The 12592-nt window shown below is 53.3% G+C and overlaps 1 protein-coding gene across 1 annotated transcript in view; it reads right to left on the bottom strand.

Moving 5' to 3' along the window:
* The window catches only part of FSTL4 (follistatin like 4), a 306655-nt gene that overhangs the window by 280303 nt on the left and 13760 nt on the right, over positions 1-12592 (bottom strand). The gene's annotated exons all lie outside the window — the stretch shown is intronic.

The following is a 12592-nucleotide window of genomic DNA, read 5'->3' as shown; positions in this document are numbered from 1 at the left end:
TCAGATGGGGCTATCAAAACACTCCCCCACCGTGAGCCGAGGTGGGGGCATGAGTGGTCTGGCCTCCAGCACCAGGTGGGCAGTGCCCTAGAAGGATCTGATCTGGGACATCCCCTCTGAGACCAGAAAGCAATCCTGATCTAAGGGGAGAAGGTACTAACGGTGAAGGCCAGGGAGAAGACAGTAAACAAGAGGTCTTGAGAAACAGAGATTATTTGGATGTTGATTTTATTATTGTTTTCTTTTCTTTTTTTTAAAGTAAAAATACACAAGACTTGGGGATTTTTAAAGAGAAATCTTGACTTTTTAAAATTATCATCATCATCATCATCATTATTATTTTGGTGTTTGGGCTACATCCAGCAGTGCTCAGAGCTTATTCCTGGCTCTGTACTCAAGTATCATTCCCGGCAGGGATTAGGGGACTATAGTGGTTCTAGGGATGGAATTTGGGGTGGCCACATGCAAGGCAAGTGCCTTAACTCCTTTACTCTCTTCAGTTCCCAGACTTGGGCATTTTAAGCTCTAGGTATTATATAACGGCCTGTGTTAGAGGTTATTTGTGACAACTGAGAAAGTCAGATCTGACTGAAGGCGGTCTTCTGTAGCATTTCTGTCAAAGCGATGATACAAGCAAACAGCAAGTTACACTTGATGGAATAAATGTCAATGACTAATTGATCACTCCACCTTGTTGAACATGATTGTCTGCACAAGGCAGATTAAGACAAAGAAGGAAAAGGGGGGGCACTGTCAAATTTTATCTCCCCACCAACCCAACAAATTAAAAACTAATTAACTTTCTGATTTGGAAAGTAATCCACATCTCTCTGTCAGAACCTGCAGTTCTGGGGTGCCGAACAGGTCAGCAGGGTGAGCCTAAGGAGCACCCTTCCCCCACGACCATATGAGGTGGGGTATTTGCACGAAGGTCTTCCCCAGACGCAGCCAAGATGGCACAGTGAGTGGACCGCAGCAAGAGGACCAGAGTGGCCCCCTTCTCCCTCTGGCCGTGCCTGGCTCATCTCTGAGCCCTGCAAAATGGCCTGTGATTGGCCCCAAATGCCTTTGCTGCAAGAATAAAAATCAGGTCATTTTGAGATCGCCTGGCAAGGCGGGGGGTGGGGGGGTGGGAGGTGTCTAGGGACCCCCACGTGGCCAGTGGGACACTCGGGGTGTGTGAAGCCTGGCTGCCGACCTTTCCCCTCTCAGGTGAGTCTCCACAGAAAAGCGGCTCTGTGTGATGTCCCGTGTCTGGAAGAGCCCGCACATCCCATATCCTGTCCAACAAGCAGCTCCCAAGGCTGGGACCCCCGCAGCAGGGAGCCCACAATCAGAAGAACACCTGGGAAGGACAGAAGGACGCAAGGACCAGAGCGACGGGATGAGGAAGGGCGGCACTTACATCACCATGATCCCCTCTACCCTGCAGGAATCCTCTCTGCCCCCCCATAGAGGATATGACTCGGCACCAATCTGTTCAACATGATACTCAGACCCACAATTTTCTTTCTTTTTTTCTGCCCACTGTAAGGCCCAGATGAGGTGGAGAAAACTCTGAATCAGAGAGACTGAAGGAAGACTGCCCTCCGGTTCTCCATTCCCTTGTTTCTGAGCACGAAGTTGGGGCTGGAGGCACCACAGATACAGACAATCTGACATAAAGGTGCCTAGAGTCCGAGTGTCCAGGGCTGTGGTGGGGCCCAGGGCGGGTGAGGAGGAGATGGAGGAGAAGGCAGGAAAGGGAGACTGCGACAGCTCAGTGCCTGGTGGGAGCTGACAGCACCCGGAGCCAGTTCCCCTCCCCCCCAGGAGAGAGCAAAAACCCCTTCTCTCAGCATCCCACCCTCAGCATCCCACCTCTCATCTTGCTTGTCTTGCCCATAAAGGGCCCCACAAACCTTCCTGCTGCTCCCACTTACCAGTGCTGCTCCCTGGTGCCCCATTTTCCTGGGACTCTCCTATGACCCCCCCTTCTCGAGGCCTCTTTCCTCACTTCCGGTCTGGCCAGTCTGATTCTGCAGAGGTATTTTCCCCACACCTTAGGCTGCCTTTTGTCACCACCTCTAAGCCCCTTGGCCCTTGGCCCCTCGCCCAGGACTCTTGGCAGAGCTCCCGTGCACCTCCTGACCAATTCATTTAGCCATCCCTTCTCTGGCGCACTCAGGCACCGTTTCCCAGGCTGGAGCTGCAGTAACAGCAAGACAGCCGCAGCCCCTGCGCCACGAGCACCTGATCGGCAGAGAACCAGAGAACATCCAGAGGAGGAGCATCATGGTCACAAAGCCCGTAGGCAGGGGGCTGAGGGAGGGGGCTGGTACTCCGGTAGAAACCTGGGCCTCGGAGCAGCGCCCCATCAGGCAGCCCCCAACTCCCCATCTTCCCATTGGGGGATCAAGAACGAGAGTGGGAAGTGCTGTGGGCCAGGCACACCAGGAGCATCAGAGTGGTACTGCCCTGGGTACAGCCCACTGCCCGCTGCCCACCCACCCTCCTCCACCCGCACTTGCCAGGGTCTCCACTCCAGGGAAGGCCTCCAGCTTGGTGACCTCAGAATGCTGTCTGCATAAATAATTGGCTGGGGCTCCCACGGTGTCTGCTTTCTGGTCAGGGAGCTGAACCCCCAAATGCACTTTGATTAGCAGGTACTTTCATTGTACCACTCCGAAACTTATATTAAAAATGGGACTTAAAGTAGTTCAAATTAAATGAGTTATATATAATTAAAAAGCCTTTAAGGCACAATAAGGCTGCTTTTTCAATTTTCTTTTATAACAGAGTCGGAGAGGAAGAGAGGCCCCGTGCTCTGCACTCAGGAGTCGCCCAGCCTCGGCCCCGCAGGTAAAACCTGTGTTTCCTTCCCTGCTGCTTCTGCTTCCTGCTCTTGGGGAGGGAGGCTTTGAAGGCCTGAGCGTGCCCTGTCCTTCCCCGATGGCCAGGAGCCTAGGGTGGGTGGGACAGCAAGCCAGCTGCCCTCAGAAGGGGGCCTTTGTACTGCACCAACTCTTTTGGGCTTCTGCTAAACTCAGTAGCACTCAACATCCTGTCACCACCAACACTGCAGGGTCCCCATCAGAGTTGCAAGGTGGACATCATACTGCTCGGGGCAAGTCCCAAACTTAGGACCTGTCTCCAGGCAACTTCAAACAGCTCATGCTCATTTGCAAGCCTCATTTCCATGTGCGTAAACTAAATTAAAAAAGTAAATAAGTATAAAGAGAGAGTCTTTTGTTTTCTGGTCACACCCAGCGATACACAGAGGTTACTTCAGCTCTGCACTCAGGAGTTACCCCTGGCGGTGCTCAGGGGACCATATGGGATGCTGGGAATCGAACTCGGGTTGGCCTCATGCAAGGCAAACGCCCTACCCGCTGTGGTATCACTCCAGCCCCAAGAGAGTCTATTTTTTTTTAAAGTCAATAAAGTATTCCATTTAAAGCTTAACAAAATGGTGGGTGTTGGGTCACAGCCTTATCGTGAATAACTATGGCATTCCAATAATGCCCTATCTGGCCTGAGAATTTTCATCAGCAATCTCCTCCCCGTTTCTGTCAGGGGAGAAAGAGAAGTGCCATTCAGAGCCCCCGCCCCAACGTGGCCCTGGGCTCCTGCTCTCGGTTACTTGCAAAGAGATGTCATAGCAAAAACCAAGTTCCGATTGCAACAAGACTCTGCACCTGGCTGGTAAAAAGCTGAGCCCCAGCGCTGAGGGCACATCTCTCTCCTCTCCTCCTCGGTAGTGACAGGTCTAATTATCCCACACTGTGAGGATGCTGCTCATTGCATTCCACCACGGGGCCGGGCCCCCTAACAAGAGACATCTGGTAAACCTAGGTCTCCCCGCCCATGCAGCCTCCTTCCTTCCTCAGAACAATCCCAGCTGCCCCTCGTGGTGGCTGCACCCAGGAACTCTCTGCAGCCACAGAGTCAATCCTAGAATCACAGGGCCATGTCCAAACTCTGTGAGTCACTGCCCATGGGTATGGGCTCTGGGAGCTGGGAGGACAGCAGCCAGAAGAGAGTGTTCAGCCTGAGACTGGGGAGACGTGAGTCAACTCCCAGAGGTCAGGCCTGCCCTCTGGCCCGTCTGCTGGTGCGACATGGCAGGGAAGGGGCATGCTCTGCAGCGCTGAGCTCTGGGACACACCAGCCTGGTGCCTTGACAGCATGCTGAGTGTGCCCGTCAGTCAGGAAGAGGAAGGTGGGCAGGCAATGCCAGAGGAGCTGCAATTCCGGGCCACGCAGGCAGGTCTTCCTGCCTGAGCACCCCCCCACACACACACACACACACACACGCACACCAGCTCGGAAGAGCGGAAGCTCCATAAAAAGCACCACTTGTGCAAGCTCAGCTGCACTGCTGAGAGGCTGCAGGCTGGCTCCCCAGAATCACCCACCCTGCCAACCCCAGGAGTCTGCTCCTTCACCAGAGCCACCCAGGCCTGCTCCCCCAGCTCGCAGCTCTGAGCCTCTGCATGGTATCTCACACTGGGGACCTGTCCCCACACCCACAGGCCAAGGGACCAGCACTGACGCTTCTCCAGGTGGAACCAATTGGAGTCGGGACCATGCCAGAGTTTGGCCCAGGAGTGACAGGCACGGGTCGTGGGGCTAGAGCCTCCCAGAGGGAGAGCAGGCGGGGAGGGCCTGTGGATCACCCGTTGGCAGAGAAAACAGTGGGAGAGATGGAGAAAGGAAAGCAGCAGAGAGTGGCTGGCGCCTAAGGAGGAGGGATGGGCTCAGCGATGACTCTGCTCTGAGCCTGTCGGGCCCCTTGAGGGGCCCCTTGGGAGACCCTCCCCCAGCCCCGCCTGATGTACCAGCACACTGGGAGGTGAATCTGCTCCTGGCCACACACCAGGCTCAGACACCCAGCCAGCCTCTTGTCTTTCCCCTCCATGGTTGGAGCAGTGCATGCCAGGTATATTGGTGCTCTGCCACCGACATCACACCCACCTCTCCACCACCAACAGGCTCTTCCCAGATTCTGAACTCAGCCCCCAGGGTTTGGTCTACACGGCTAAGTGAACAGAAAGCATGTTCTCCATCCTGTTTGCTGCTCCTGTGCACATGGTCGAGCTCGTGCTCTCTCCTTCCCTTCACCCCAGGCTGAGCCATCAGCCTGTATGGGAATGCCTGGAGGAACTTAGGACTCGGATAATTCTGCACTTGCTCGACTCTGTGGTGCTGAGGATGGAGCCCTATGACTGACTCCCAGGTGCCAGGCCGCTGGTCTACCTCTGAGCCACATCCTAGCCCCTCTGACTGGTTCTTTAATGAAAAAGAGCCTAAGTCAAAGTATAAATCAAGAACTCATAGGGATTCTGCGTGCTCATTCATGCCTGTCCTTATTTTTTGTTTGGGGGCCATACCCAGCTGTGCTCAGGGCTTACTCCTGGCTCTGTGCTCAGGGATCAGTACTGGTGGGTTCAGAGGGCCATGTGGGGTACCAGGGATCAAACCTAGGTCGGCTGCATGCAGGACAAGCCCCGTACCCACTGCATAGTCTCTCCGATCCCCATGAGTTCTGTCCTTAGAATGTTTGTACGGGTCGGGAGATGGCTCAGAGGGCTGGAGTGCATCTTTACCTGCAGGAGCTCTGGGTTTGAGCTCCTGGCACCATAGGGTCCCTTGAGTACCTCTGGGTATGAAACACACACTCCCATCCCGACAAGTCATCCCCAAATGCTTGATCTTCTGCTGTGGGAAGTGGAGAGGCCTAGGAACCACTTCTCTGCCCACAGTCTAGCACAGGGCAGATGTCTGACCATTTGGGCAATGAAGAAGGCATGAACTCAAGCTCGCGCCCGCCCCTCCCTGACAGCAGTGGGGGCTGGTGGGGGAGTGCCAGGCATCAAGATCCACAGTACATCCACACAGAAACTTCTGGAGCAGATGCACAACTGCTTTGTTGGCTCCCAGGATACCTGAGGGCCCCTGCTCTGCACCCCCTCCCCTGGCCACTGCATCACCCCTTAAGTCCTAGGACGAACGAGTCAAGGGTAACAAGATTCCTCTGAATCAGGAAGGCCAGCACCATATCCTGGAGCCGGCAGGTCTACGCACTCTAGCCCACCTGGTGGTGCCCCTCAGAGCCACCTCCCCCTCCAACTCCCTCCACCCTCCCCAGCCCAGCCTCAGTCTCCATTCCTGTCTGACCCCACTACCACCCGCCCTCTCGGGAACTCCCTTCCCCCCAAAACACAACCTGATGAAACCATCCCTGGGAGAAGAGGAGGAAGAGTGGGGGTACCACTAGCTTCCCGCCCATCCCCCCACCCCTGCAACAGTGGCCCCCTCCCTCCACGCAGATGTCCGTGCAAGCCCGGGGCCCAGGGCCACACTCCCTGCTGGCCCAGAACAGCAGAGGGGCAGCAGCCTTCAGAATCACACTCAAGTTGGTTTTCTGAATTTCACGACAATCTCCATGATACCTGAGCACCAGGGCAAGGAGCTGTGGGGTTGAGAACCTGCGGGTTTGGGCTTCAGATAGAAGCTAAGGAATCCCCTGTGGGTCCAAGCCAGGCTTCACTGAGGAAAGCAACTGGGTTTCTGTGGCTGTGCGTCCTGATACAAGGACCACCTAAGGCCATGGGGCAGATACACACACCCCCAACTGAGAGGACAGGGAAGGACCAGTTTTCTGGTCCTGAGACATGAGTGACCCACCCAGGGCTCCCGCTGCCCTTTGCTGGGGTCCACCCCAGAGGATGCCCACCCCCTTCCCCTGTCTCTGGAGCAGTTCAAGCAAATAGGAGGCCGGAGACAAGACCAGGCCTAGCAGCCACACAGCAGAGGTCGGGGGCGGAGCAGTCAATGCTGGCTCAAAGGGACCGAGGTGGAGCCCGCTCGTGGGTCTGCAGGGCCCACAGAACCCTGGTGCACCCCTGTCTGTCCGGGAAGCCAGAGAGAGGACCTGCCTGCCAGAGAGAAGAGAGTGGGCAGATGACCGGGGCCTGGCAGCCCTGCCTCTGCCCACTCCCTGAAAAACAGAAATAGGAGTCACAGCCCCAGGCAGGGCCTGAGGTCCTGAGCACAGGGGGCAGGTCTCCTCGGGAAGCATAGATTATTTAGCAGCTCAGGCATAAATAAAAGTGATCAGATGTGTGCATGCTAAATTAAGAGGAAGGGAAATAATGGCTTTCTCTGAACTCATGAATGTTCATTTTCCTGGTCATAGAACTTCTCAAGAGCCAACTAAAACTCTGTCGACTCTGATCTCAAATGGGAGCAGGGCAGGCAGTGAGCTACCCAGCTACCCAGCACACAGGAGACAGCTTGTGGGGAGCCACCCACTCTAAGGACAGAGTCCAGGGACTAAGACCCACACAGAGCAGCCGCTGGCAGTCATGGTCCCTGCAAAATCTGGCTGATCCTGGTGCCCTGGAGGGTGAGAGCATGGAAGAAAAGCCTGACCCTCAGGACTTAAAAGGCCCCAGACACAGCTATGTGGAACCCCAAGTTCAGACATTTTGTGTTTCCACGCCCCTTGCTTGCCACACCCCTGGCAGACAGGTGAAAAAGTCTCTCAAGGTGCTTACAGGCATCTTGCCTCTGAGCTTCCTGCCCTGACCCCAACCCAGCTCCCATGGCGGTTTCCTGCATCATGCCAGCCTGCGGGTTCTCTCCTGTCCTTTCTGGTGTGCGTCCTCGTGCTGGTGTGTAGACAAAAGGCCAGAGTCCACGGGCATGTGGATTCTCGCAGGGCATGTGCATGGCAGTAGTGAGGGAGGCAGGAAATGGTTCTAGGGTTTTCCAGCCCAGAGGTTCCCCAAGGCTGGAACTACGCCCACCAGCAGCTCCTGACGACTGCAGGGTCTCTCCCACCCATAGACCTCCTGCCCCAGCGCATCTTCTCAGGGGGTTAGGGCACATGCCTTGCATGCTGGTCGGAGTCCCAGCACCACATGGTCCACCAGTGTCATTGCTAAACACTACCCTGGGGGCCCCAAGTACCACGGGGGTGGAGGGGGTGGCCTGGGTCATCCTGGTACTGCAGGGACCCCACACAGAACCTGCCCTATTAGCTGAGGCTTCTGGAAGCCCCCAACCTCCTCCCCTCACCAACTCAGGCTTCCTAGGTTGGGAGACCAAATTAAACAAAAGGCAGCCCCTGGCTAGTCACAAACATGGTGTCACATGTTGGAAGGTGAGAAGCTGTTCATCCAGTGCCAACCCTCATCCCTGTCCCTGCACGTCACCTGGAGAAAGGCTGGCTCTGCTCATCCTGCCCCCTGCTCTCCTAGTCTGATGCAGGCTGAAAGCTGGTGGGCATGGCTAGAACTGGAGGCCCAGACAAGGAGCCTCCCTTTCTCCCACCTCCTGCAGCAGGAGCCCTGGATCTGCTCTGAAGGGCAGTCACGGCCCTGAAAGGAGCACCCTCACCCCATAAGGCACTGTGTCCCGAAGGGCCTGATCATCTGAAAAGGAGCCAGTGCTGGGAGTCACCGGGAATGCTGAGGAAAGACGAAGACACAGAAAAGCCAAGGAGGAGGCTCACATGGCCCGGGCTGCAGGAAGCCAGAAAACACTGAGTCCCCACCTACCCGACTGTCCATGCGGGGAGGGAGTCGGCTGCCTCTGCACCCAAGAATGAAGAGCCCAGATAACCCTGGGCCCAATCTACTCCCCAATCAGAGCATCAGAGTCAGGGCATGGGGGTAGAGGAGGAGAGGAGGAGGGAGGGGACAGGAGGGGAGGGGAGGAGCAATGTCACTGAAAGGCTGCAGGGAGCGGGGTACATTGCTGCAAACGCGGTCAAGCAGGTGACAGCAGTGACGCCCACCGACAGAGAATTCCTGCTCAGTCCAGACGGCCGAGTCCTCCTGAAGTCCCACCTAGCCAGATGCCCAGCATGTTAGCTGCTTCAGGGCAGGCGTGCCTCTGAGCACAGCCTGCGCCCCCTCTGTGGCTCTGAGCCCCACTTTCTCAGGTAAGGAGGAGACTCAGGGCTCCAAACAATACCACACATGTGTTTTGACCTTGAAGACTCACCCGTGAGAATCTGCAAGCACTGAGAGTGCTTGGACCAGGCCTCAGAGCACCGGAGCAGAGAGTAACAGCGTGAAGAGGGACAAAGGAACCATGTTGGCCGTCTGGGTTACTGGCTCCAGGACCAGGAACTCTGGGTGAGAACCACAGAGAGAAGAACAGGACCGGGCAGGAAGGGAAGACAAGGCTGGGTAAGGACTGACCAGTCCCAACCCGTAAGTGGGCTGGGGACACAACACTCAGGGCCCAGTGCTGGGGGCCCTCCCACACACACCTGCCCCTCAAAACAGAAGGATTCTTTGGGGGGCCACCACCTTGTATTTCTTTTCCTACCCTCCCCCATCCCAAAATAAAATTCTATCAATATTCTTTTTATACTCTTATGTGGACTGGGGTCTAGGAGAAGGGGGTAGATGCAACATTTTCAGAATTTCCTGGAGTCGTTTCCTCTGAATCCAGAACCACATCAGTAATGGAGACCCCGTTCTGCCACTCAGCTGTGACTCAGGGGCTCTCCGCCAGATTCGTCCTTCCCATCTACCTGTGGAGTGAGGGGCTCTCCTTAAAGCTATTTCAACTGCAGTCTTTGTACATAAAACAATAATAATTTTTTTAAACCCTCACATTTGCTATAATTGTCTTTAAAAGGTGTGAAAGCACACACACACACACACACACATACTTGGGTATTTTAATCCTTATTTACCCTTAGGACACTCAAATAATTGGCATGATAACTTGAAAGGCAAATCAAATCATATTAAAGTTCTCCTAGTACTTGAACAGTCTTTAGTTGATGGACATTTTGTAGAGTGTCACTCTCAGAAAGAAACACACAGAGAGAAATATATTCACACTTCCTTTCTATAAAGGATTTCTGAAAAGGGTTTGTGATGTATTTATCAAATCTCTGAAAACCGTTGGTTTTGATTCTTTCAGAAAATCAAGGCTGAAAATCCTGCAAGTCTGAGAATCCTTCGAGAAGCAATCCTTCGAGAAGGGTTTGGGATGGGGGTGGAGGGCTGAGCTATGAATACAGTGACACCTGCCAGTTCAAGAAGAAATGATCCAAACCCACAAGGTATTCGGGCCGTCTTAGTCAGATGCAAGCCCAGAGTCCCTGGCCCCCGACTGCTTACAGGTTTGTTAAAGCCCCTTCATGTCCCCACCGCCCAAAAAGAACCTGCCATACCTGTGAATTCTTAAGTCTAGGTTGGAGATCCGAAACTTATTCTGTCTTACATCCCCTTTCCGTGAAAAGAAACAAATGTAGTGTCCCTTTAGAAACTGACTTAAGTCAGAGGCGAGGGAGCTTTTTATTCTGCTTAGGGCCATTTGGATATTTTTAACACTATTCATGGGCTCTATGGGACAGGCAGATGGGCTGAGGGACAGAAGACAAGAAGCAACATGTACCAGGACCAGGTCCTTAGGCCAGAGTTCCCCACCCCTACATTAAAGAACAAACAGTTGCACCGAGGATACTGCCACCCCCAGCCCAGGATCATTTCAGTGCCCCCACCACACACACACACACACACACACACACACACACACGGGGCGGGGGGTATCACCCACTTGGGGAAGACTGGGCTCGTGGGTCATCTGGAAGCACCAAGGTGACCTCCCGCCTAGTCCGGAAGGCTGGATCAACAGATGCACTGAAAACAAAGTAAGCAGCTATCTCTGCTTATAAAATTATCAGACTCCATGAGAAGAGGCTAGACCGCTCAGAAATAGAAATATTAGACTAAGGCAGAAAAAAAGTTTAAATTAAAAAGGTAGAGAAAGACAAAGAATTCAACAGATGTGTGACCAAGAGTGTCATAGGAAGTTGCAGAGGAAGCAGTAAGCCCAGAGCTGGGGATAACGGTGACTGAGAAGCATGGAAAGGAGGGACAAGAAGCATCCCAGCAGAGGCCCGTAGGAGGAGGGGAGCAAGGCCAGACACCTCATCACTGCAGAGAGGACCAGGCTCCCGGGAGGGCATCCAGTGAATGCACTAGAACTCTGCAAAATAGCACTCCTTAACAATCAGAAGCTGGTGGGGGGGAGGGGGTGTCCTGGGCAGCCGCTCCCACCTTCAGCCTTAGAGGCTTCACTTCCTTTCCCTGAAGCTGTGACTTTTCTAGAGCTGGGAGACAATGACCCCTCCTGGCTGAACCTAACTGGGGGTGGAGAGGCTAAAGGGGTGGGGGGTCGTGAGCACAGAACATACATCCTCAGGGGCAACAGCTACTGTTCATTCTTACTAGTGCCCAAACTACCAGGGAGCTAAAGGCAAAGATAAAAAGATTCCAGATTGATATTAACTTACCTTCAATTTACTTGCAGCTAAATCCCACTTTAATTGGTTTGACTTTTTTTAATTGAAATAAGTGAATTTAAACTTCGGGGCCAAGGAGGCCCTGTTGTAAGAAGCCTAAACAAGCAGACCTGGGTGTTTGCCGCTTTGCTTTACTATTAAATATTCAACAATAGATTTGTAGGATTTAAGTGATCATTTTCCCTCTGTATAGATACAAGTATAATGATTAAGCTGCTCCCATATGGGAAATGCTGGGCTTGCTCATGAGCAAGTCAGCCTCCAGACTCTTTCAAAAGAGCATTAAGTTGCGTCCTTCCTGGATTTAGATGGGAGCGATAGTGTTTCTATTTAATCATCTGCTCACCACAAAAGGAAACCACGCTCGCTTCAGCTGGAAAAGTGTGCATTAAATTACTTCTGAAGCTCCCTGAAGATTAAGGCTTGTAAGTTTGGGATTGCATTACAATTAAGTAATAATAAAAGCAAAATCGTGTCTTTTGATCAAATAATGCACTAATCCTACCAAATACCGTGTACTATTAGTCACTGTTGACTTTGGGAGGTAACGTCTTTCTCACTCCAGAGGCAGAGAGAGAAGCGCAGCGGGCTTGGAGGAAGACAATACAGAGAAGCGAGGGAACGCTCTCTGTCAAGATGGTCTCATGAGGAAAATCCCAGGGTGCTTGACCCGAAGGACAGAGACAGTCCTGAAAGGCTTGGTTGGAGGGGGCACACCTGCATGCAGAGCCTATGCTCCGAGCCTGGTGAGTGGTGCTGGGCACAGAACCCAGGTCCTCACCCACAGAAGACAAATGCTCGGCTGCTGAGCGACATCCCCTGGCCTGGCATAATTTCTCAAGGTTCAGCAGGTACACAATGTTTTTGGCGGAGCTATCACCTCCCTCGTGATCCCCCCGTTGCTGAGACCGACTTCCTAGCCAAGCAAAGCTCTGGTCTTTGCATCCTCTTCAGCGCTGAAGAGTTGAGTTCACTTAGCAATTAGCAGTCTATGGAGAGTCTCCAGGGAGGGATCCGAGAACACATTTTTTCCGTTTCTGGAGCTCTTTGGAAGCATTTCCCTATACAGAGCATGCCATTAATCATTCTTATCTGTTCATTAAGGCGGTCTCCCTCAGGGACCCTACTTCCCAGTTCTTCCTCAGCCTGCGTCTTTTTTTTTTTTAATCTATATACCTGAAAAGGAGTCCATTTATTTTAAAAACATATTTTATAATTAAAAGACTTGGTTATTTTGCATGGGTGTGCTGTACCAGTGAGTCTGCATTTTCTGAG

This window comes from Sorex araneus, chromosome 6 (assembly GCF_027595985.1).
Source record: "Sorex araneus isolate mSorAra2 chromosome 6, mSorAra2.pri, whole genome shotgun sequence".
In the NCBI taxonomy this organism is placed as follows: Eukaryota; Metazoa; Chordata; class Mammalia; order Eulipotyphla; family Soricidae; genus Sorex; species Sorex araneus.
The sequence above is the reverse complement of the archived record's forward strand: the minus strand, read 5'-3'. Positions and strand labels throughout refer to the sequence as shown.